Here is a 26,694-nt window from a genome sequence, read left to right as displayed (position 1 = left end):
CAGTGGGATTGCTGGATCATACGGAATTTTTAGTCTTTTAAGGAACCTCTATGCTGTTCTCCATAGTGGCTGCACCAGTTTACATTCCCACCAACAGTGTAGGAGGGTTCCCTTTTCTCCACACCTTCTCTATCACTTATTAATTTGTAGCACAAGTTTTTGTTTTATATATTTTGGCACTATGGTATTAATACTGGGTACTTACAAATTTAGAACTGATAAATTTTCCTAGGAGATGTACTCTTTTGACGTTACTTAACATCCCTTTTTGTCTCTAGAAATGCTTCATGTCTCAGAGTCACAGATCCCAAAATGTACTGAGATGCGTGGAGGCACTGCACACTTCCAGGGCGCTTGGGGATGTTTTAAATTTTCAAGGGAAAGCTAGCGTCATCTGTTAGAAGCCATACGAACTACTGGGGGTAGTCCACATTTTCAATTTAGGTCACACTTGCATTGGTATCCTATTGCTAGAAATTAGCCCATCACAAGTGAAAAACATTCTAAAAAGGGAGAGTAAACCCAGTAGAATGTAGAGACTCAGGTACTTGGGTAAGGAAAAATCATATTCTTAATAGCTCTGGTTGGGACTTTATAGATTATCTAATCCATGTAAGCTATCACTGGGATGACCCACTGTCTCAGGACTTTAAGTGCTAAAACCAGGAAAATACTGGGCCAACCAAAATGGCTCTTCACCCTACCACTCACCCGACCCATGGCCAGCACCCAGTTGTAGCTCCAGCATTCTGCTCATAGCTCTGCTCCAGGAGCTCCTGCAGAGCAACCAGACTTGGCAGCTACCCAAAACCTACTTTTCATCTTGGGGCTGGTCTAACTTCTTCTTTTATATGGAACAAAAATGAGGCCCAGGAAGGGAGAGAAGGGATTTGCTCTGGCTGAAAACAGAACTGAGCGTACTGATTCCCAAGACCATTAAAAAAAATTTATTGGCATATAGTTGTTTTACAGTGTTGTGTTAGTTTCTACTGTACAGCAAAGTAAATCAGTGAATCACTGAATCAGCTATATATATATATATATCCCCTCTTTTTTGGATTTCCTTCCCATTTAGGTTACCACCAGGCACTGAGTTCCCTGTGCTATACAGTAGGTTCTCGTTAGTTATTTTATTTTATACATAGCAGTGTATATATGTCTGTCAGGAAGCATTTAAACAGGAGGCTTCCTGCGTGCTGTTTTGGATCTGTCAGGAATCTGTTCCTTATTAATTCCTGAATATCCAGGAATTAAGAGGAGAGGAAGCCTCTCCCTGGGCGGGGCTGAGGAATCCAGGCATTTCCTTCATTAGTTTTTCTATACGGTGATAAGTACCCTCTTCCTTTTTATGAACCGTATGGTAAAAGTGATTATTTACAACTCTGTCTCTCAGGCTATTTCTTTGGAGCGCAGAGGTTCTCTGTGTTGACTTTGCTGCCCGGGCTTCTAAGACCCTCTCGAGAAAGTGCTCTGTGCCTTCACCCCATCGAGAGGGCGCCTGAGGCCTTTGTGAACAGAGCAAGCCCGGTGCAGAGGCTTTATTGGCTTCCTGCGTAAACCAACAAATATCAGCCTCTTTCTCTCTCCTTTACTTTCTTATCAGTCGACTCCAGACCACCAGGTTCTGGTCCATTAAAGGACCCCAACATATGTCGGGCTCCCCCAGTGATTCAGCAGTAAAGTATCTGCCTGCAATGCATGAGCCGCAGGAGACTTGGGTTCGATCCCTGGGTTGGGAAATTCCCCTGGAGGAGGGCATGGCTACCCATTCCAGTATTCTTGCCTGGAGAATCCCATGGACAGAGGAACCTGGCAGCATATAGTCCATGGGGTTGCAAGAGTCAGACACGACTGAAGTGACTTAGCATGCACGCAGTGTATATATGTCAATCCCAATCTCCCAATTCATCCCACCTCCCTTTCCCCCTTGGTATGCACACGTTTGTTCTCTACTTCTGCTTTGTAAATAAGAAGGTTTATAACAGTTTTTTCGAATTCCCCACGCATAAATACATGGTATTTATTTTTCTGACCTACTTCACTCTGGATGACAGTCTCTAGGTCCATCCATGCTAAGACCATTTTTGGAAAGCATCTCGAGTGCTGCTTATCATCAGGCAATTGGCAAACACTGCATAGCACCATGGGAGACTGTGTGGGTCGGGAGCGGGTGGCCCAGTTCACCGGAACAGGTTTGAATCCTGTTTCTGTCCATTACCAGCAGGGTGATCGTGGGCAATCAACTTCTCTTCCTTGAACCTCATTTTCTTCATCTGTACACATGGTGGGAATATTAACTCTTTGACATTTTTGAGGATTATATGAGATAACAATTGTAAAGATTTTTTCATCAGTAAGATGGAGATGATGGTGACAAAGAAGTGTTATGGGGAATAATGAGTTACTACTACTACTACTACTAAGTCACTTCAGTCGTGTCCGATTCTGTGTGACCCCAGAGACGGCAGCCCACCAGGCTCCCCCGTCCCTGGGATTCTCCAGGCAAGAACACTGGAGTGGGTTGTCATTTCCTTCTCCAATGCATGAAAGTGAAAAGTGAAAGTGAAGTCGCTCAGTCGTGTCCGACCCTCAGTGACCCCATGGACTGCAGCCTACCAGGCTCCTCCGTCCATGGGATTTTCCAGGCAAGAGTACTGGAGTGGGGTGCCATTGCCTTCTGAGAACAGAACCTGACACATAGCAGATGCTAAGGAGGGAACCTGAGGCATACTGAGTTTATGTGATTTGCCTAAGGGCAGACACTGGTAAGTGGTGTAGTTGGGATTCAAATTTAGACAATCTAGATCCATAGCCCCCATTTGTAACCACTCTAAGGTATCATTTGTTAGAAACTGTTATGAATTGAATGTTTTCACCTCCCCTCCCCTTCAAATTCAAATGCTGAATCCCCAGTGTGATGATATGGGTTCTTTGGAAGGTAATTACAGTTAGATAAGGTCATGAGGGTGGGGCCCTAATGATGGGATTAAGAAGAGACAACAGAGCTCATCTCCAACTCATCCACACCCAAGCTGTTGAATCGGCCATCACCTACAAACCAAGGGGGCTGCCTTGGTGGCTCAGATTGTTAAGAATCTGCCTGCAGTGCAGAAGACCTGGGTTCAATCCCTCAGTTGGGAAGATCCCCAGGAGAAGGAAATGGCTATTCACTCCAGTATTCTTGTCTGGAGAATTCCATGGACAAAGGAGCCCTGTGACCATGGAGTCACAAAGAGTCAGAACAATTGAGCGACTAACACTTTCTTTCCCTTACAAACCAAGAGAACAGGCTTCAAAATGAAATCTATCTTACTAGTATTTTCGTCTTGGATTTCCCAGCCTCTAGAACTGTGAAAAACATTTCTGTTGTCATTGGTATTCTATTATGGAAATGGCAATCCACTCCAGTACTATTGCCTGGAAAATCCCATAGACAGAGGAGCCTGGTAGGCTACAGTCCACGGGCTCGCAAAGAGTTGGACATGACTGAGGGACTTCACTTCAAGCTGACTAAGATGGTACTATCCAATATTGTTTGTTCAGTCGCCAAGTCATGTCTAACTCTTTGTGACCCCGTGGACTGCAGCATGCCAGGCTTGCCTAGCCCTTACCATTTCCAGAGTTTGCCCAAGTTCATGTCCATTTAATCAATAATGCCATCCAACCATCTCATCCTCTGTCACACTCTTCTCCTTCTGTCTTCAATCCTTCTCAGCATCAGCGTCTTTTCTAATGAGTCCACTCTTTGCATCAGGTGGCCAAAGTATTGGAGCTTCAGCTTCAGCATCAGTCTTTCCAATAAGTATTCAGAATTGATTTCCTTTAAGATTGACTGGTTTGATCTGCTTGATGTGCACGGGACTCTCAAAAGTCTTCTCCAGCACCACAGTTTGAAAGCATCAATTCTTCGGCATTCAGCCTTCTTTACGGTCCAACTCTCACATCTGTACATGACTAGCCTTGACTGTTTGGATTTTGTCGGTAAAGTAATGTCTGCTTTTTAACCCACTGTCTAGGTTTGTCATAGCTTTCCTGCCAAGAAGCAATCATCTTCTAATTTCATGGCTGTGGTCACCATCTGCAGTGATTTCAAAGCCTAAGAGGAGGAAATCTGTCTCTGCTTCCACCTTTTCCCCTTTTATTTGCCATGAAGTGATGAGACTGGGTGCCATGATCTTAGTTTTTTTAATATCAAAATTTAAGTTGATTTTTTTCACTCTACTCTTTCACCCTCATCAAGAGGCTCTTTAGTTTCTCTTCTGCTATTGGAGTGGTTTCATCTCATACCTGAGGTTGTTTTTATTTCTCTAGACAATCTTGATTCAAGCTTGTAACTAGGGGAGGGAATGGCAAACCACTCCAGTATACTTACCATGAGAACCCCACTATACAGTACTACTGTTCACAATATCAAGTATTTCTCATGAGCCTCTTCTGGGTATATACACATATATTCGATAAATATTCTACTTAGACCCTCTTAAATCTTGAGTTTTTCACTTACTATTTCAGTATGAGTATTTCCTTCTGTCATTTCTATAAGTGTGTGGCCCAGCTTAGCAATTACCTAGGTGATTGGCTGGTAAGTTAATGAATATTTATTGGAGGTTTCCGGAGTGGATACTCCACGGATGCTAGATTTTCTCATCTTGTCTGGTTATGATTCTCCTGGAAATGGAAGGTGGGGATGGGGGGTGAGCAGGTGAGAGTAGGGGCCTGAGGGTCCTGCCGTCTGGAGAAGCGGTGAGGGGAGAAGAGCCCCTGCCCTGAGTTCTGAGTGCCCTGCCCGCCCAGCTCCAACAGCGGCTAGCTCCCAGAGGGGCAGCTACCTGGCAGGCCTGAGGGGCTGCCTTTTTCGGCCTTCTTCAAAACCCCTGGTGCACACAACAGTTTCGAAAGATCCCGGAAAGAATTCCCACTACCCACCGATGCCGGAAATCCCTACCCTGGGGATGTCTGGGTGGGGAGGCCTATGTCCCTGGGGCGGGGCAGGCGCAAACCAAGCAAGACCTCCACCGAGCCCAGGTCCCAGCGTGTCTGGAGCACCTAATCACGGTTCGGAGTGCCGGTGCAACCTCGCCCTCACCCCGCACGCGCTCCTGGCACCTGGCCCGCGCCCCGCACTCACTCATGCGCCGGGTCCCTGCCTCCCTCCACCGCCGCCGGGTGGCTTCCCGCGTCTGGTGTGCACCATGGAGACGGCTGCCAGGGGGCGGTAGCGGCTAGGGGCGGAGGCCGGAGGAAGTCAGCGACCCGCGGGGGCCAGAGCGCCAGGAGAAGAGGAGGAACAGCAGGAGGAGGGAAAGAGGAGCAGCAGGAAACAGCGTTCCAGGGTTCGCGGGGGCTCTGCCTGGGACCGGGAGAACTCCAGGTGCCCTTGCTGCGGATCTGGGTCCTGGCAGCTGATGGGGCTGCAAGGGACGAGGTCTAGGAGGGGACAGAGCTGGGGACCCGTGTCCCTGGTTATCAATGGGTCATTGGGAGGGAGGAGCAGAGGTCTCCAAAGAGTAGATGCCTCGGCCTATTTCCCGCCCACGCGATGTCAGCTGTGGACCGCACCGGAGCCCCTAAGTGGGTTTTTCAAAGAAACCGAGGTTATAAATGGTGGTTACAGCCCACAGCAATAAGCAGAAACCAAGGTGAAGAGGACTCACCTGCGCACTAGCGAGGTTTCCTTTTGCGACATTTTGTCTCCCCACTCCCAAGAGAAAGGGGGCGCCAGGATAAAGGAGGCTGTTCAGGGGCTGGGCCTGGGAGTTTTTCTGGGGAAAATGGGGAACAGAGGTGCAAAGCAGTTGGAGCTTTGGGAAGAAGTGGTTGGGGGAGGAAAAGGGATTTTTTTTTTAGATTTTTTTTTTCTTTTTGGTCGTGCTGTATGACTTGCGGTATCTTCCCCTACCAGGGATTGAACCCATGTTCTCTGCAGTAGAAGCATGGAATCCTAACCACTGAACTGCCAGGCAAGTCCCTGAAAAGAGATTTTTAAGAAATCTTGCTGTGGGCAGTGGCTTTGGGGCTTGCAAATTTAAGGCCCCCAAAGATATCTATGCCCCAATCCTGGAAACCTATGAATATGGTACCTTACATGGCAAAAGAGACTTTGTAGATGTGATTAAAGTTATAGACCTTGAGATGGGACTGCTATCCTTGATTCCCTGGGTGGGGCCAATCTAAGTCTGAGAACTTGAAGTAGGGAAACTTTCGCTGCTGTGCTAGAGATGAGTGATGAAAAGAAAGGTCAGAGAGATGTAATGAGAAGCACTCAACTGGCTGTTGCTGGCTTTAAAGATGGCAAAAGAGCCAAGGAATGTGGGCAGTTTCTAGGGGCTCAAAAGAAGCAGAAATGAACTCTCTCAAACCCACATAAAAGCACTCAGCTGTCCTGACACCTCGCTCCTAGTCCAGTGATACCCGTCTGGGACTTTGACCTCCAGAACTATCAGATAATAAGTTATTTGTATCTATCTATCTGTTTATCTGTGTCTCTCACGTAGGGTGTAGAATAGGCTCTTAGTAAATGTTTAATGAAACAATGAATAATGAAATAAATTGGATTAAACAAATTCATAGTAAGCTGCAAGTGGAAAATAGTCCCACAACTCCTCCACACTGGCTATTTTTAAGTGTATATTTTAAACCCAAATGGATCTAAGTAGGCCCAAAGTAAACTGAAGCTGTGGGGAAGGTCAAGAAGGGCAGGGAGGGATCCTGTTTGGACAGACTGGACTGTCCAGTGAGCTGCCCCCTAAAAGTTGTCACCCCTAGGTCATTTCTGCTTTGTGCAGCCTCTTCCTTTCCTCTGCTGGGCCCTAGTCCAGGCTTCCTACAATGTAACCAGAAGGACAGTGAGAGGAGTCTGGAGTGGGATGAGAGACTGCACTTACATTTTATAGACCAGGACTCAAAAGCAGATGCTTAAGAAATAGAGAATGATCAGGAAGGTCAGAGCCCCTGAGGACAGGACAGAGCAAAGTCAGAAACTAGACAGGCCATCAGAGAGGAGATGAGGATCCCTGTGCACCGTGGGCAGGTTTGTAAAGGAAATGTAACACTAGGATTAGGATCAGCTGCAAGTGTCAGAAACCCATTAACACTGGTTGGAAAAAGATAGAAGTTCATTTCCCTTTCATGTTAGTGAAACTCATTGGGCAAACAGTCCAGAGCTGCTATCAAAGGCCCAAGATCATGAAGAATCCAGGCTCTTTCTACTTTATTACTCTGCCATCTTCAGTGTGACTTTCACACATGGCCCCAAATGGGTGCTGAGCTCCAGCCAATTTTGTTCCTATTTGAGATATAAGGAAGGAAAACTGGACAAAGAAGGGCACTTTCTCTCCCTTTAAGGACATTTCCCGGAAATCGAGTGTAATACCTTTGCTTCTATTCCACTAGCCAGGCCTACGGACACGATCATGTGCTGTGGTGCGCTCAGTCGCTTCAGTCGTGTCCGACTCTGTGCATAGCCCACCAGGCTCATACCTAGGGCAAAGGAGGCTGGGAAAGATGGGAAAGATGATCTTTATTCCAGACAGACATGAGCCCAGTGAAAAACGAGAACTTCTGTTATTTACAGAAGAAGGGAAAGATGGATATTGGGAGATAACTAGCAACCTCAGTCACAACAGCTATTAGCTGCCAGGACCACAAGGATGGCTGGGGCAGTGGGTGCGATGGGCACCAGTTTGAGACTATTATATGGATTCCTCGTACATCCAGCATCTGTGAGTCAGGGCAGCCCAGAGCTCATTTCACAGTTGTTAACATTTTAGGGTGTGACTCACCAGGGCTGAATTACAGGACATGCTAAACATGTGTTTTGAGCTCCTGCAAAGCTGGGAGACAACAACAGAAAATGCAAGGACAGAATTTGGTATTTCATGTTTTAAGAAAAACCCTAGCAAAATAGTTTTGGGAAAAGTCAGAACTTTGTTGAACTTCTTTATCTGTCTTTTGCAGTGTAATGTTTTGGTTTTCTATTTATGCATAGGAAGAGGGTAGATGTTCATGATCTTTTTGGTTCTCAGAGCCCTGATCAGACCTTAAGAATCAACACGAAGGGACTTCCCTGGTGGTCCAATGGCTAAGACTCTGTGGTCCCAAGGCAGGGGGCCCTGGTTCGCTCCCTGGTCAGGGAACTGATCCCATATGCCATAACTAAAGATCACATGTGCCACAGCTAAAAAAAGATCCTGCACCCAAATAAATAAAAGCAAATAAATAATAAAACCCCAAAAAAATACAAAAAAGAATCACCCCATAATCATGATTTCTCCCCATTGACTCTAGCAATTGGAGTCTTAGAAGGGGTTTGAGATGAATTTGGCTTTTTGGGGAGAGAGGCTGTTCTGCCATAGAGGAGGAAACCCAGGAGACCTGATGATGGAAAAGAAAAAGAAAGGAAAAGGAGAAAGAAAGAGGGAGAGTGAGCAGAGGAAGGAAGAGATGCAAAGGACGGTGTGAGGTGAGACGGGGCAGAACAGCTCAGGGGCAGTCCACCCCAGAGGAAGTGGTTTATAAATGTCTCCACAACTATATCTACTCCTCCCTTCAAAAGGCAGAACCTAATTACTCTTTCCTTGAGTGTGAGTTGGATTAGTGACTCGGCTTTTAACAAATAAACTAGGATGGAAGCGATGGTGTGCGACCAGGTCATAAAGGGCATCATGACACCCTCTTTGTCTCTTCCTTGTCTTCTCTGGGAGAAGCCAGTTACCACTTGGTAAGGTCATCCAAGCAGCCCTAGGAAAGGCCCCCAACCTAGGGCTGTGTGGATGAGATGTCCTGAAAGTGGATCCTTCAAGCCCATTTAAGCCTTCAAGTCCTGTAAGCCTATGAGCAACTCTGAGCCAGAACCACCCAGCTAAGCTGCTCCCAGAATCTCAACTCTCAGAAATTGTATGTAATCATAAACATTTGCTGTATTAAGCCATTACATTTTAGAGTAATTTCCTCCACCTCCAATATATAACTAACACACCTAAGTACTTCTCAATAAAAGATGGTTTACAGGGTGCATGACTCAGCCACTGGTGAGTGGGGAACATCCACTCTCTACTTCCACCTTGCTGACTGAACTCTATTTTGGCCTAGGGGTTAGTAAGCCAGGCATCTCTTCTTTTCTCAGCTATTTGTAAGGCCTCCTCAGACAACCATTTTGCCTTTTTGAATTTCTTTTTCTTGGGGATGTTCTTGATCCCTGTCTCCTGTACAATGTCATGAACCTCCATCCATAGTTCTTCAGGCACTCTATTAGATCTAATCCGTTGAATCTATTAGTCACTTCCACTGTATAATCGTAAGGCACTTGGTTTAGGTCATACCTGAATGGTCTAGTGGTTTTCCCTACTTTCTTCAATTTAAGTCTGAATTTGGTAATAAGGAGTTCATGATCTGAGCCACAGTCAGCTCCTGGTCTTGTTTTTGCTGACTGTATAGAGCTTCTCCATCTTTGGCTGCAAAGAATATAAACAATCTGATTTCACTATTGACCATCTGATGATGTCCATGTGTAGAGTCATCTCTTGTGTTGTTGGAGGAGGGTGCTTGCTATGACCAGTACATTTTCTTGGCAAAACTCTGTTAGCCTTTGCCCTGCTTCATTCCGTATTCCAAGGCCAAATTTGCCTGTTTTTCCAGGTATGTCTTGACTTCCTACTTTTGCATTCCAGTCTCCTCTGATGAAAAGGACATCTTTTTTTTGGTGTTAGTTCTAGAAGGTCTTGTAGGTCATCATAGACCATTCAACTTCAGCTTCTTCAGCATTCCTGGTTGGGGCATAGACTTGGATTACTGTGATAGTGAATGATCTGCCTTGGAAAGGAACAGAGGTCATTCTGTCATTTGCACCCAAGTACAGCATTTTGGTCTCTTGTTGACTATGAGGGCTATTCCATTTCTTCTATGGGATTCTTGCCCACAGTAGTAGATATGATGGTCATCTGAATTAAATTCGCCCATTCCAGTCCATTTTAGTTTACTGATTCCTAAAATGTTGACATTCACTCTTGCTATATCCTGTTTGACCACTTCTAATTTACCTTGATTCATGGACCTAGCATTCCAGGTTTCTACGCAATATTGTTCTTTATAGCATTGGAATTTACTTCCATCACCAGTCCCATCCACAGCTGGGCTTTGTTTTTGCTTTGGCTCCATCCCTTCATTCTTTCTGGAGTTATTTCACCACTCTTCTCCAGTAGCATATTGGGTACCTACCAACCTGGAGAGTTTCTCAGTGTCATATCTTTTTTCCTTTTCATACTGTTCATGGTGTTCTCAAGGAAAGAATACTGAAGTGGTTTGCCATTCCCTTCTCCAGTGGACCACATTTTGTCAGAACTCTCCACTGTGACCCATCTGTCTTGGGTGGCCCTAACACACCATGACTCATAGTTTCATTGAGTTAGACAAGGCTGTGATCCATGTGATCAGTTTGGTTAGTTTTCTGTGATTGTGGTTTTCATTCTATCTGCCCTCTGATGGATAAGGATAAGAGGCTTATGGAAGCTTCCAGATGGGAGAGACTGACTATGGGGGAAACTGGGTCTTGTTCTGATGGGCAGGGCTGTGCTCAGTAAATCTTTAATTCAATTTTCTGTTGATGGGTGGGGATGTGTTCTCTCCCTGTTGTTTGGCTTGAGGCCAAACTATGATAGGGGTAATAAAGGCTGTATATTGTCACCCTGCTTATTTAATTTATATGCAGAGTACATCATGTGAAATGCCAGACTGGATGAAGCACAAGCTGGAATCAAGATTGGCCAGAGATATATCAATAACCTCAGATATGCAGATGACACCACCCTTATGGCAGAAAGTGAAGAGAAACTAAAGAGCCTCTTGATGAAAGTGAAAGAGGTGAGTGAAAAAGCTGGCTTAAAACTCAACATTCAGAAAATTAAGATCATGACATCTGGTCCCATCATTCATAGTAAATAGATGGGGACACAATGGAAACAGTGACAGACTTTATTTTCTTGGGCTCCAAAATCACTGCAGATGGTGACTGCAGCCATGAATTTAAAACACATTTGCTCCTTGGAAGAGAAGCTATGACACACCTAGATAGCATATTAAAAAGCAGAGACATTACTTTGCCAACAAAGGTCCGTCTAGTCAAAGCTATGGTTTTTCCAGTACTCATGTATGGATGTGAGAGTTGGATCATAAAGAAAGCTGAGTGCCAAAGAATTGATGCTTTTGAACTGTGGTGTTGGAGAAGACTCTTGAGAGTCACTGGATGGCAAGGAGATCCAACCAGTCCATCCTAAAGGAAATCAGTCCTGACTATTCAGTGGAAGGGCTGATGCTGAAGCTGAAACTCCAATACTTTGGTCACCTGATGTGAAGAACTGACTTCACTGGAAAAGACCCTGATGCTTTCCAAATCAGAAAGATTGAAGGCAGGAGGAGAAGGGGAGGGCAGAGGATGAGATGATTGGATGACATCACCGACTCAATGGACACGAGTTGGAGCAAGCTCTGGGAGTTGATGATGGACAGTGAAGCCTGGCATGCTGCAGTCCATGGGGTCACAAAGAGTCAGACACAATTGAGCGACTGAACTGAACTGAACTAGTAAGCCAGGCTAGGAAAACAACATCCCTGGCATTACTTGCCTATGGGGTAACCATGTGACATTGCAATGCTGGATAAGACAGAAGCAGAAGTTAATAGATGAGGCTTCCCAGAAAGCTCTTCAAACAGGCAGACCCAAGTCGTACGAGTATTTGTGTTTTGTTCTTCCATTTCTTCTCACTCAGAACACAGTCATCACATTGAAAGTGAAGCTGCTGTCTTGCACATCACCCCCAGACATCAACCGCAGCCTGGATGGCTGAGAAGATGGATGGAAAGAGTCAGGTCTCTGATAGCATCGTGGAGCCATTGAACCCATCCAGGTTGACCACCTCTGGGTTCTCATTACATAAGGAAAGGGAGCCCTGGTTTAGTTAAGGCAAAGCTGATCAGATTTCTGTTACCCCCAAGCACAATGGGAATTTCTGGAAACAGGAACTCCTTGATTGATGCATCTTCAGAGAATGTGGAAACATTCAATTACATGATGAAAAAAGGGTGCAGTGAGCAGGTTTCACAGTTTTGATTGGGATTGTTTTATTTAGAAGTTTTATTGTTGACCCCTCTATGAAAGCACATAGTCACTGTTGTGAAGAGAACAGGGATTGCAGAGGCAAGAAATGATGACATAATCTCTTTGAGTTCTCAAGAAAAACATGGGGTTTTAAACCAAAAATGTGAAAGCCAAGCCAGTCCTGCCGGCAGCCAGACTGTTGGTTTTCCCACCTGCATGGCAGCGATGTTCAGGCAAGCCCCCCACCCTCCAAAACGTTTGGAAGGAGACTGAGCAAGGCCATTCTCTAAACACAAGAGTGACTGACCGACCCGCTTCTTCTGAGATATCTGACTGCTACCTCTTCATCAGTTACAACCAAGTCTAGTGCCCCCTGTTTTCTAGATAACATTAGATGTTCAATTACCAAAATGCTCTATTCTTGGCTGCATCTAGCTAGGACTGCCCCCCACCTTCCTCATGCCATCTGAGAATCACTCAACACTGTGTGGTCCTGTGAGAAGTCCCTCCCAGGTCCCCTCTCCTGAGCCTCTGGGCCCATCCTCTCCTGCAAGCCCAGTAAATCTACTGTCTTTATCTTTGACTGCAGGTGAGCACCTGGTAATCTTTGGTCAACTGACTTTAATAGACTACATGAAAGCCAAAGTTATAAGCCCCTACCACCTCTAGTAGGGCTTCCCAGGTGGCTCACTGGCAAAGAATCCCCCTTCAGTGCAGGAGGTGCAGGAGACACAGGTTCAGGAAGATCCCCTGGAGGAGGAAATGGCAACCCACTCTAGTATTCTTGCCCGAAAAATCCTGTGGACAGAGGGGCATGGTGGGCCACAGTCCATGAGATTGCAAAGAGTCAGACACAACTGAGTGACTGAGTGCACACACACACAAACACACACATACACACCCTCTAGTGGTCCAAAGACAGGTTCAGGAATGGGTGCCAAGAGCTCCCGGCAGCATACTCAGGACTGGAGCTGTTGTAACTTTGTCTCCACACCTGTGTGTTCTTCCAGCACTGACTGGAGGCATAAGAAAAAGAGCGGAGACGGCCACCACCACCTTCCCCAGCCCTCGTCCCCCTCCAGAGTTCTTGGGAAGCTCCCCTCTCCTGTTTGTTCTCATCAGTCAGTCCTGACTGGGTCCATGTGGAAAAAAGACAAAATGTTCAGGGGAGAAATGGTGAGGCCCTTGCACCAGGCAGGGAAGCTGGGAGTTTCTTAGGAAGAGGAGGTTTTCCCGGGTTGGGCAGGCCTGAAGTTCGTCAGCATTAGATATAGGAGGCTCACTGAGCCCTGGCCTTGCAGTCATTTGCAGGTGTTTCTGAAACATGATCTGATCAGAAAAAAGATCCCAAATGAAGATTGTAATGAAAAGGGTCAAGGAATATTTTCCAATGAGAGACTCCATGGAGGCTTCAAATAGTCTTTGAAGGTGAGCAGGATAATGATTAAAAAAACCCTAAGTCTTCAAGGTGGGCTATATCAGTGCCTCTCAACGTTGTCTACACGTTAGAATTAGCTGGGGGGTCAAAAGAATGCCCATGCCTGGGACCCTACCCCAGACCAATCATGCTAGAATCCATCAACCTAGGAGACAATAAGAAGCCCCAGGAAGTTCCTTTTGTCCACTTTCTCTCCTTGTGTAATACTTACCAACTCTTTTGCCCCATCAGCCCTAGGGATCTTCACTCTTAGAAAGTCTGAACGTTGAGTGTAAAGGAATGCTTCTCAAAGCTTGAGACCAACCACGCTCCCCCTTTCCTGGGTGGGATGCCACGGGGCTGTCGTACACCAAGTCTGATCATGCCTCGTTTCACCAAATGGAGATGAACAAACACCAGTTTTGAGTTGTAAGTTTGCCTATCAAATTAGCAGTGATTTTTAAAGAAAGCTCTTCCTCCTTGGTGACTCAGTGTTAAGAAGGTTGCTGTGAGAATGTGTCTCACTATTGTCACAGGAGTGATTTGTGTGTATGTATCAATAATTTAGAAATTCCCCACTTAGGATCCTACTCTAGGAAATCATTTATATTTAGATTGTAGGAACTAGAATGCTTTCAGCTGCCAGCAGCCGGAAATTCAATTAATATAGCAACAGTAGTCTGATGTTTATTGACCATGTAACAAGAAGTCTGGGCTTCCCAGGTGGCACTAGTGGTAAAGAAGCTGCCTGCTAATGCAGGAGAAACAAGGTTCCTTGGAAGAGGGCATAACAATCCACTTGAGTATTCTTGCCTGGAGAATCCCACTGACAGAGGAGCCTTGCGGGCTACGGTCCATTACATCACAGAGTCAGACACGACGAAGCAACTTGGCACTCAGGCAACAAAAAGTCTGGTGGAAAGAGGTCCCAGAGTTGGTTTGGTGTGTCCATGATGTAAGGAAGGACCTCAGAGCTTTCTTTTCCCACTCTGCAATCCACAGTTTGTCTTCTCTCCTGATGGTGGCACTATCAGCTGTTTGCAACTCAAAGTGTCCTGTTTTTACAAGACAGTGGCCAAGCAGAAAAGAAGAGAGAAGGGGGAAAACAGACTTTCTTCAAGAAATGCATTCCCAGAAGCCTCTGAAACACTTAACTTCTAATTTCATTGTTCAAAGTAGGACAACATGCCTGCCCCTCAGACATATCATTAACAAAGGGACCGAGGTCTCCATGATGGATGTGCCTGCCTACACAACAGCAGGGTACTTTTGGAAGGGAAGGAAGGTGAGTGATTTCTGGGTGAGCAGCCAACAGTGTCTGTCACTGGAAATTAAAATTTTCATACAATATGTTTGGTGTAGTGTTATTCATAAATATTAAGAAATGGAAACTCTGGGGTTAAAAAATTACAATGTATTTGTTTGCATGAAGAAACTACTAAAACTAAGGCATAAAAGCTGGCTTCTAATCATTTCTGTCTGACTTCAAACCCACTATGTCAGCCGCTACTTCCTCCTTGGGTTTAACAAAAGCATTCACAACAATAGAAGCAAAAGCAATAGAAAATCTTCCAAAACGTGTTAGGTTTCTTAATAAAAAACAGCCAATGCAATATGATACCCCCATTCTTCAAGGGTGAGGGTTAGCCAAGGGGTTCCTGACATCCTTAGCCCGACTGTCAGTTTTGAGAGATTAGTAGACTCTTCTGAAATTCTTTGCCTGATTCCTGCTGAGAGACCAAAAACAGATAAAAGTTAAAACAATGTCAGCTTATGGTTCCATGGCTTCTGCCTGCCTTACTGGGTCACCCATAATGTAATTCAAACACCAAAGACCTTCAGTCAAACCCAGGGTATGTGAAAAAGACTGATTAAAGAAAAAGAATTATTGGAGGATTTAGATAATGGTAACATGGTTTTCTTCCAGATGTTCAAGCTGGTTTTAGAAAAGGCAGAGGAACCAGAGATCAAATTGCCAACATCCGCTGGATCATTGAAATAGGAAGAGAGTTCCAGAAAAACATCTATTTCTGCTTTATTGACTATGCCAAAGCCTTTGACTGTGTGGATCACAATAAACTGTGGAAAATTCTTCAACAGATGGGAATACCAGACCACCTGACCTGCCTCTTGAGAAACCTATGCGCAGGTCAGGAAGCAACAGTTAGAACTGGACGTGGAACAACACACTGGTTCCAAATAGGAAGAGAGGGAGTACGTCAAGGCTGTATATTGTCACCCTGCTTATTTAACTTCTATGCAGAGTACATCATGAGAAACGCTGGGCTGGAAGAAGCACAAGCTGGAATCAAGATTGCCAGGAGAAATATCAATAACCTCAGATATGCAGATGACACCACCCTTATGGCAGAAAGTGAAGAGGAACTAAAAAGCCTCTTGATGAAAGTGAAAGAGGAGAGTGAAAAAGTTGGCTTAAAGCTCAACATTCAGAAAACGAAGATCATGGCATCGGGTCCCATCTTCATGGGAAATAGATGGGGAAACAGTGGAAACAGTAGAAACAGTGTCAGACTTTATTTTTTTGGGCTCCAAAATCACTGTAAATGGTGACTGCAACCATGAAATTAAAAGATGCTTACTCCTTGGAAGGAAAGTTATGACCAACCTAGATAGCATATTCAAAAGCAGACACATTACTTTGCCAACAAAGGTCTGTCTAGTCAAGGCTGTAGTTTTTCCAGTGGTCGTGTATGGATGTGAGAGTTGGACTGTGAAGAAAACTGAGCGCCAAAGAATTGATGCTTTTGAACTGTGGTGTTGGAGAAGACTCTTGAGAGTCCCTTGGACTGCAAGGAGATCCAACCAGTCCATTCTAAAGGAGATCAGTCCTGGGTGTTCTTTGGAAGGAATGATGCTAAAGCTGAAACTCCAGTACTTTGGCCACCTCATGCGAAGAGCTGACTCATTGGAAAAGACCCTGATGCTGGGAGGGATTGGGGGCAGGAGGAGAAGGGGACGACAGAGGATGAGATGGCTGGATGGCACCACCGATTCGATGGATATAAGTTTGAGTGAACTCCAGGAGTTGGTGATGGACAGGGAGGCCTGGTGTGCTGCAGTTTGAGAGAGTCATTTCCTAGGCAGGTTGATAGGGAGTCTAGGGATCCCCAAGGAGAGAGGGGTCTAGAATTCTCAAGGAGGAAGAAAGGACAAACTTTTTCTTTCTCCACATTCCTTAGGATTATATAACAATAATGTATCCTGCCTAAGGACAGTCTTTGGATTAAACCTTCTGTTATCTTCAAATGTTAATTATGGGAGTAGACCTGGTCTTTACAAGGATGTATCTTGCCTGAGGACAGTGTTATCTTAAAATGTAAATTATGGGAGTAGGTCTGGTGAGGTCTTTACAACCTCCAGACATTCTTTGGATTATATAACCTCATTGTTAACACTAGCAAGCAAGGGGTACTCTTTCTGCCCCCTTCTGATGCTTATGTCAGAAGCTTTCTCTATTTCCTTTATACTTTAATAAAACTTTATTACACAAAAGCTCTGAGCGATCAAGCCTTGTCTCTGGCCCCGGATTGAATTCTTCTCCTCCAGGGGCCAAGAATCCCGGTGTATTCGCGTGATTCAACAACAACCTTTCAAGTTCCTGGGGTTGCAAAGAGTCGGACACGACTGAGCGACTGAACTGAACTGAACATGGTTTTCTGACAATAATGGAAGATAATTGTCAAAGTTGAAGGGATTCTTGTGGGTCTTTGCCTCAGGCCCTCTGTACGGATGGGTCTGCCCATTCTGTTCTATATGGATGGACTGGTTGTGAATGTGGCAAACCCTACTGGCCTGTTACTCGCCTTCCAGAATTGTACTGTCCCCCTTCCCTCTTTTAGTTTTTCTATCAGAGAACAGAAAGGCGTGTCAAGGGAAAGCTAGATGCCGATTTAGTTATTTTGTTAATTAATAGGTCTGGCTATATTTTTGCTGGGGAAGAAAAATTGCTACCTTTCTTTGGCACTGTGACGTGGTTAGATGTGAAGTATCTAAAATCTAGGCAGATCTCAAAATTCACAATGTCTTTTCCTCTCAAAGCCACCCTTATGTTTACACAGAATAACCACAACATTTTTCTTGGGCTTTACAAAGGCCATCACAAGCTCATTCTGTTTGCTTTGTAGGAAGGGTGCACAGTGAGACCTGCAGTCTGACGGGGTGGGGGAATTTCACCACCTTGATGACGGATGGACCCACGCTTGTCATGGTTACCTGACCATTTCACACTTGTTTCACAGTCTCATTTATTTCAGAGATTCAATTTTCCATTTATAGGTGCCAGGCTTGTGGGTGGCTTGGAAAACAACAGCAAGAACAATAGCAACAACCATTTGGCCTTCAGTCTAACAGCAAAAATGGACGTGTGGACACCCTTGTGAGAGCTGAGTCTGTGTTCCTGGGCAGTTCCTCCTCGAGGTCTCTCATGCCACCTCTACCCCACTTTGTAAATCTAGTCTTGCTGATGTGGACGCTTGTCTCTCTCTGGAAACTCCTACTCGCTCTTCAAGGCTCCACTCAAAGTTTTCTTTCATCTGGAGGGGTGCCCCAAATCTCCCAGGCAGAATGTTTTTTATTGGAGTATAATTGCTTTATAATGTTATGTTAGTTTCTGCTACACACCAAAGTGAGTCAGCTATATGTACACATGTATCCTCTCCTTGAATCTCTGTCCCTCTCCCCGCATCCCACCCACCCTTCTAGGTCATCAGAGCACCGAGCCTCCCACTAGATTTCTAAATAGATCAGTTCAGTCAGTTCAGTTGCTCAGTCGTGTCCAACTCTTTGCGACCCCATGGATTGCAGCACACCAGGCTTCCCTGTCCATCACCAATTCTTGGAGCTTGCTCAAACTCATGTCCGTTGAGTCGGTGATGCCATCTATTCTAAATAGATATATGGTGTATATACGTCAGTCCTCCTCTCCCAGTTTGTCTCACCCTCCTCTTTGCCTCTGTTTCCACATGTCTGTTCTCTACAACTGCCTCTCTATTCCTGCCCTGCAAACAAGCTCATCTTTACCATCTTTCTGGATTCCACATACATGCATTAATATAAATATTTGTTTTTCTCTTTCTGACTTGCCTCACTCTGTATGACAGACTCCAGGTTCCTCCACATCACTACAAATGATCCAATTTCGTTCCTTTTTATGACTGATATTCCATCATATATATGTACCACATCTTCTTTATCCATTCCTCTGTTAATGGACATTTAGGTTGCTTCCATGTTCCTAGGCAGAATTGACGCCTCTCTCTTCTTGGTGCTCTTGGAGCATTAATACCCACCTATGTTGAATTGGGATGATTTGATTTTCTGTTTTCTTGACTGTGCTTCAAGTCTTCCAGAGGCAAGATAGTGTCTCAGGAACAAAGCAGGGCAACACTGCTATGAAAGTGAGTGAAAGTGAAGTCACTCAGTTGTGTCTTACTCTTTGCAACCCCATGGACTGTAGCCTACCAGGCTCCTCCGTCCATAGGATTTTCCAGGCAAGAGTACTGGAGTGAGTTGCTATTTCCTTCTCCAGGGGATCTTCCTGACCTAGGGATCGAACCCAGGTTTTATGCATTTTAGGCAGACGCTTTACCATCTGAGCCACCAGGAAAGTCACTAAAGATAGTGTCTATTTCATTTTAAATCAATTTCTGATTTAAAAACTATGAAATATTTTCTACATATAGTAGAACATGTATATTCAATAGAATATATATATATATAAAACACATATATGTAATAATAATAATAAAAAATTTGTGTAGCCAACCTTCATTTAAGTACAGACACTGGGACGCCTTCCCATGGGCCCCTCCCTCTGTCTTTCATCCTGAAGTAACCCCTATTCTCAGGTATGTATTATTCCCTTGTTTTTCTTTATAGATTTACAACATATGTATATATCTTGTGAAAAAATGCCTGTTGTCCCCAGTTGTTCGATTGGGGATTTAAAACTTTGCCCATTTAGTGACTGGAAAACAGTATTTTGTTGCACTTTTAATTTGCATTTTCACAGTTACTAATGAGGTGAGGCTCATAAACCATGCTGAGGTGTAGTTAAATGTGTTTATTGGTCATTTGGGTCTCCTTTTTTAGCGAAAACTTGTTCTTGTCTGTATTTTGCTGCAGGGTTGTTTTCTTTATTGATTTATTCTTATATTTGGATACTAAGTCCTTGTCAGTTATTTGTATTGAGAACATATTCTCCGAGCCTATCATTTGCCTTTTCAATTTCTTTATGACTTTTTCAGATGAACTCAACTCCTGATTTTAGTGTGGTTTATTTTGTCAATAATTTTCTTTTTTGTTTGACATTTTTGTGTTGTGTGTTTTTTTGTTTTTTTTTTTTAATTTCAAAATCCTGCTGGTGGCTGCCGCGGGTCTATGATCAGGAGAGGCAAAGACACGGTGCAGGTAGTCGCTCAGCAGCTTCTCATGCACGATGCCTGTGACCCTGGATCTCTCAGCATCTGAAGTCAGTTTGTAGCTCTTGCGCGAGAAAGCCATGCTGCCCTCCTTGGACGCCATCTTTCATCTCTTGTGGGCAGCCTGTAGTCCTGAGGGCTCATACACGACTGCAGCGTTCCGGGCGCTGTGACCTCTTCCAAAAGAAAAGTGAGTGGCTGCGAAGGGTGCTCTGGGGAGAGGGCTGCTGAGGTCTCCAGCCTTGTTGATTTTGGGTCTTTTGCTCCCAGACTGCGTTCGCAGCATTGGTGCAATGGCGAGGATTACCGCGGCTCAGTGGACAGCACCGAGTCAGGACGCGAATGTCAACGCTGGGACCTGCAGCACCCGCACCCACACCCCTTCGAGCCCGGCAAGTCTGTTGTGTGTTTTTAAAAAACTACTTTGTCTGCAGCGGGTCTTAGTTGCGGCATGCAGGAACTTTATTTGTGGTGTGTGAACTCCTAGTTGCAGATGTGGGAACCCAGTTCCCTGGGTCAAACCTAGGACTCCTGCGTTGGGAGCACAGAGTCTTGGTCACTGGACCAAGACAGCAGGGAGGTCCCCGTGCTGTGTTTAAAAATCCTTTCCCAATTGGTCTTAAAGATATTCTGTATTTTCTTTTAAAATCGTTAGAGCTCAGCCTTTCATATTTAACAGTTTATCAAGAAAAGCAATAAAACAATAAAAATGATACAGTGGACAAAAGGATCCTAGCGCTATTAGTTGGAAAGTCATCTTTCCCTTGCTGACCTGTGGTTCCTCTGTCAGGTGTCACCCACACATGTGGGGCTCTGCTTATGGGCCTTTGTTCCTGGTCCTTTGGTATAGTTTTCTGTCCTTGGGCCAATACTATACCATTACTACAGTTTTATAGTAACTTATATTTCCTGACAAGGCAGGTTTCCCCTCCCCCCATATTTAGGAAAAGTTTGGCTATTTTTGGCCATTTCCTCTTTCAAATACATTTTAAAATTAGCTGCTCAAGTTCCATGAAAAGCTATGTTAGGATTTTGATGAGCATTGCATCAGATCTAAAAGTTAACTTGGGGATAATGAATGCTTTTGTGATATGGAGTCTTCCTATCAGTAAACATTTGTTTTGATCTTGTCTCATGTCTGGGGCAGAGAAGGCAATGGCAACCTACTCCAGTACTCTTGCCTAGAAAATCTCATGGACGGAGGAGCTTGGTAGGCTGCAGTCCATGGGGTCGCTAAGAGTTGGACACGACTGAGGGACTTCACTTTCACTTTTCACTTCCACGCATTGGAGAAGGAAATGGCAACCCACTCCAGTGTTCTTGCCTGGAGAATCCCAGGGACGGGGGAGCCTGGTGAGCTGCTGTCTGTCTTTGGGGTCGCACAGAGTCAGACACGACTGAAGCGACTTAGCAGCGGCAGCAGCATGTCTGTGGTGAGAACTGTCTAGTGTTTTGGACAGCCTACTTCCCTTTTGTTTAGCTCACACCAGGACTACACCCCCCTCCAGCTTTCCTAAGGGTGATGGGGCCCATGGGTGGGCTCTGAACAATGAAATGAGAGCAGAAATCGCCTTGTGCCGCACTGCCAGGCCTGGCCCTCCTCTGGGATCCTCTTCCCTTTGACTATTCCCCTTAGTGTAGAGGGATGCAGGGGATCATGAAAACGATTCTGAGGCCCCAGGAAAAAGGCCACAAATTAGAAGAATCTGGTCCCCCAGTCCCTGTGTGGAAGTCTCTCACTGAATACCCACACTGAACTTTTGGGAGAGCAAGAAAACAAAAAAACAAAAACAACCCTTCTATTGTGTTATACCATCCAGAGTTTGGAGTTTGTTAGAATTGTTCAGTTCAAGTCAATCGCTCAGTTGTGTCCGACTCTTAGCGACCCCATGGACTGCAGCACGCCAGGCCTCCCTGTCCATTGCCAACTCCTGGAGCCTACTCAAACTCATGTCCACCGTGTCGGTGATGCCATCCAACCATCTCATCCTCTTCATCCCCTTTTCCTCCTGCCTTCAATCTTTCCCAGCATCAGGGTCTTTTCAGATGAGTCGGTTCTTCACATCAGGTACTCAAAGTATTGGAGTTTCAGCTTCAGCATCACTCCTTCCAATGAATAGTCAGGACTGATTTCCTTTAGGATGGACTGGTTGGATCTCCTTGCACTCCAAGGGACTCTCTTCAAAAGCATCAATTCTTCAGTGCTCAGCCTTCTTCACAGTCCAACTCTCACATCCATACATGACTACTGGAAAAACCACAGCTTTGACTAGATGGACCTTTGTTGGTAAAGTAATGTCTCTGCTTTTTAATATGCTGTCTAGGTGTGTCATAGCTATTCTTCCAAGGAGCAAGCGTCTTTTAATTTCATGGCTGCAGTCACCATCTGCAATGATTTTAGAGCCTAAAAAAATAAAGTCTGTCACTGTTTCCCCATCTATTTCCCATGAAGTGATGGGACTGGATGCCATGATCTTAGTTTTCTGAATGTTGAGTTTTAAGCCAACTTTTTTACTCTCCTCTTTCACTTTCATCAAGAGGCTCTTTGGTTCTTCTTTGCTTTCTGCCATAAGGGTGGTGTCATCTGCATAACTAAAGTTATTGATATTTTTCCTGGCAATCTTGATTCCAGCTTGTGCTTCATCCAGACCAGCATTTCACATGATGTACTCTGCATATAAGTTAAATAAGCAGGGTGACAATATGAAGCCTTGACATACTCCTTTCCTGATTTGGAACCAGTTTGTTGTTCCATGTCCAGTTCTAACTGTTGCTTCTTGATCTGCATACAGATTTCTCAGGAGGCAGGTCAGGTGGTCTGGTATTCCCATCTCTTTAAGAATTTTCCACAGTTTGTTGTGATCCACACAGTCAAAGGCTTTGGCGTTAGTTTATACTAATGATCTCCCAATTACACTACACAATTTGTTTCCATAAATCTGTCTTTTGTTAGATTTCTTCTTTAGGTATATTATCAGTTTTTTTTTTTTTTTATGGGTCAGCACTTTTATGTAAATTATCTCAAAACAACACAGTGAAACAGGTATTGTTAGCTCCAAGGTGGTGCAGGCAGTGAATGGATGGCCGAGCTGGGTGGAGGGGAACGGACCCAGATCATCAGGGCCTATCCAGAGCATCCTTTCCACTACGGCAGGATGCTGCACCAGAAATACTACAAGGCCTTCACATCTAAACTGTAATTGGTCTCAAGCTGAGCAAGTTTCTACCAACAATGTCAAAAAGGAATACCCTCTGTCAAAGAGGCCTGTCCAAAGACAAAATTCCAGGAGTCTCTTGGGTAAAGATCGATCATCGGTATTTCCACAACACAAAAGGCATCTTCGGGTTTCTTCTTTTTTAAGAATGTCAGGATCTGCCCTGCATGAATCTGAAGGTTCCGTGTGCTATTGTTGATTCTAAAGGAACATCTGGTTGCAGAGACAGGAATCGGCTCTAGGAGTTTGACTGTCAACTTGTAGAAGAAGGCTTCACAGTAGTAGCCCTTGAGCCATTTCAAATATTCTTATTGCAGTTATATGTGGTATTTTATTAAAAAAAATGTTTCCCCCAATATTACTGGTATGCAGAAATACAAGTAGTGTTTCTATGTGACCTGTGTCCAACAATCTTGACCAGATCTCTTATTAATTCTATTAATTTGGCTGTAGAGTTTTGTGCTTTACTATAAAGACTATCACCTGATTTAATGCCAGTTTGGTTTTTCTCCCTTTCCATCTATTATTTCTTATTATTTTCTTATTTGTACTAGTGAGTACCTATTGAACACTGATTAGTTAAGAGAACATGCATTTTCTTTTCTTTTTTTTTTTTTCTTTTTTACACACCCCACCCCCCACCTCCAGGTATCCATGCATTTTCACATTCTGTTTTTTTTTTAAGCTTTCAGTGTTTCATCGTTGAGAATGGCATTTGCCATAGTATTTCAGGGACATCGTTCATTGGGGTCCTTGTTTTTTATAGTTTTATTTATAATCATTATTCAGTGCTTTTCCTGTCCATATTTGAGATGATCATTACCTTCCTTCTTTAGTCAGTTGTATGAATATATTTTCTAATGTTAAAAACCAGACACCAGGCCCCAAATGCAGTCAGTCATGCTAAGCCCCATGTCACCAAACTAAGACTTACTTACAGTTTCTGGCTCTCCCAGAACTGCAGTCTTAAACTAGTCAGTCAGGAATCACCTGATTAGCATTAGTTAGGTCATCTACCTGACTGGACTCTTGCTATCCCCTAAAGGAAAAGGACCTTGAAATAACCAGCCTGCTTTTAGCCTAGTATGATTACCTTGTTCCTGCTCCCTTCTGCCTAGTCTCTCATATTGTATAGCTCCTTGGAGCTCCTTTCCATCTGCTAATGGAATGCTGCTTCATGAATCATTAAATAAAGCCAATAAAATCTTCAAAATTTTCTCAGTTGGATTTTGATTTTGGATTATAATATTTAACCAACCTGGTCTGAGATAAGCCCAACTTGGTCATGTTGTATTATATTTGCTGATCAATAACTGGTCTGTTGCCACTCTATTTAGGATTTTGTATATACATTCATGGGCAAAACTATCTCTGAGTTCTTTTCTTGCTTCTTGTCTGGGTATCAAAATTATGTTGCCTTTATATAATGAGTTGGAGAGTTAAGGCTTCCAGGGGACCTTAATGGCCCTTCTACCCAGAGTCAAGGCCATATCGGCAAGTTTTCTTGCTACCACCCTTTGTGGGATAGATGTTTCCATGGATTTCTTGTTGTTGTTTTTTAGTCGCTAAGTCATATCCGACTCTTTTGCGACCTCCTGGACTGTAGCACACCAGGCTTCTCTGTCTATGGGATTTCCCAGACAAGAATACTGGAGTGGGTTCCCATTTCCTTCTCCAGGGGATTTTCCCATTCCTGGGATGGAACCTGCATCCCCTGCATTGGCAGGCAGATTCTTGACCACTGAGCCACCAAGGAAACCACCTTCATTAAGGATCTTCTTTAAGGCCCCAGCTTTATTTGAGACTCTAAGTGCTGACTTCCTCTTGCCAGGGCCTTGCACAGTATTTCTGCCCTTCTCCCTGAGTCTTGAACACCAAGTCCTTCTGTGCAGGATTTTACTGATGCCTTAGTGCAGTCATGCTTTAGCATTAGTTGGCTTTCTTAGTTTTGTATTCGCTCGTAATTCTGACTTCTGAGGTTTTCTCTTAATTTCATGTCAACTTAGCCACAAATTTTAAAATATTAAAATATATGTATATGTCCCCAGAGTATTAGGTGTTTTATGGTAGGAAGGTTTGGTGTCATTCAGTCTACCATATTGCTCTATGTGGGAGCATTTTTTAAAATTAATTTTTAAAAACAGTTTTTTGAAGCCTAGGTAATATAATCACATATTTCAAAATTCAAAGGTACAAAAGAGTATACAGTGAAGAAAAGTCAGTCTCACCCTTTGCCTCCCCCATTTTCTCCAGCCAATGTGAAGTTTTTCTTACATAGTCTTTCAAAGAAATTCTATGCGTAGAGAAACATAGGTTTATACAAACGATAGCACACTGAACCCACTGTTCTACATGTTGTTTTTTCTTTAACCTAATATTAAATTTTAGTTAGTTTGAGAGGTTTAACAGGTAGCACGGAGAAAGCAATGGCACCCCACTCCAGGACTCTTGCCTGGAAAATCCTACGGACGGAGGAGCCTGGTGGGCTGCAGTCCATGGGGTCGCAAAGAGTCGGACACGACTGAGCGACTTCACTTTCACTTTTCACTTTCAAGCATTGGAGAAGGAAATGGCAACCCACTCCAGGGTTCTTGCCTGGAGAATCCCAGGGATGGTGGGGCCTGGTGGGCTGCCGTCTATGGGGTCGCACAGAGTCGGACACGACTGAAGTGACTTAGCAGCAGCAGCAACAGGTAGCAAGACCAGAGGTCCTCAGGAGGCAGGAGTAAATAAACTCCAAGTGGCAGACGTTTTTTCCCCCCCTTCTCTATACAAAATTACAAGAGGCTTCTTTTAATTCTGTGTTGATAACACGTGGTTCCTTTTCTCAAACCTTGAGTGAACCAAAGCATTTTTCTTATGAAACTATGTATTTGCTTTGAAATCTGCCTTTTGGCTCTACCTAAGACTAACCTTTTTTTCTTTTCTCAAATCTTGGGCTGATAATGGCTCAACAAACCAGTATTCACGTCAATTGTTTTATGGCTGGGGGGGTGCCATTCTATCTCAAAAATGCATATTCTGGGAGAAGGGCCTGAGGAGAAGGGCCCCTCAACCTTGAGGTGTTTCCCTTATCTGATTAGCAGCTTGCTAACAGACCTAGAAAGTGAAGTCGTTCAGTCATGTCTGACTCTTTGTGACCCCATGGATTATAGCCTACCACGCTCCTCCATCCTTTGGATTTTCCAGGCAAGAGTACTGGAGTGGGTTGCCATTTCCTTCTCCTAAAATGCCTTGCTAAAAACTAACAAAGGGGCACTCTTTCTGTCCCCTTCTGATGTCTGTCAGAAGCTTTCCGTATCTTTTATACTTTAATAAAACTTCTCTATACAAAAAGCTCTGAGTAGTCAAGCCTTGTCTCTGGCCCCAGATTGAAATCCTCTCCTCTGGAGGTCACGAATCCCAGTGTAGCACAAGGCTTGCAACCGCAGCCTTTCAGTTTCATACTACATAAAATCTTTCCCATTAAAATTCTTATATAGACATAACACTTTTTAAAAAATTTATTTTTTTATTAAAGGATAATTGCTT

The 26,694-nt window shown here is 44.2% G+C and overlaps 1 protein-coding gene, 1 long non-coding RNA gene and 1 other non-coding gene across 9 annotated transcripts in view; 1 reads left to right on the top strand and 2 right to left on the bottom strand.

The window, feature by feature from the left end:
• The window catches only part of LOC147379218 (uncharacterized), a 62,843-nt gene extending 57,643 nt beyond the window's left edge, over window positions 1–5,200 (bottom strand). For all 7 annotated transcript variants that reach the window (XR_015154321.1, XM_086373836.1, XM_086373926.1 and 4 more), the window contains exon 1: window positions 5,129–5,200. The gene's annotated coding sequence lies outside the window, so the exon portion shown is untranslated. The remainder of the gene's footprint in view (window positions 1–5,128) is intronic.
• Window positions 5,201–19,061: 13,861 nt separating this feature from the next.
• Window positions 19,062–19,134, bottom strand: TRNAF-AAA (transfer RNA phenylalanine (anticodon AAA)). The gene has a single exon. It is a non-coding gene; the product is annotated as a tRNA-Phe (tRNA).
• A 719-nt stretch (window positions 19,135–19,853) lies between these two features.
• LOC147379216 (uncharacterized) lies at window positions 19,854–20,675 on the top strand. The gene is made up of 2 exons (XR_015154223.1): window positions 19,854–20,138; window positions 20,219–20,675. It is a non-coding gene; the product is annotated as an uncharacterized LOC147379216 (long non-coding RNA).
• Window positions 20,676–26,694: the final 6,019 nt, after the last annotated feature.

Source organism: Bos grunniens, chromosome 1 (genome assembly GCF_055505025.1).
Source record: "Bos grunniens cultivar Pamir isolate PY7600 chromosome 1, Bosgru_T2T1.0, whole genome shotgun sequence".
NCBI lineage: Eukaryota > Metazoa > Chordata > Mammalia > Artiodactyla > Bovidae > Bos > Bos grunniens.
This window is presented reverse-complemented; position numbering and strand designations above follow the sequence as displayed.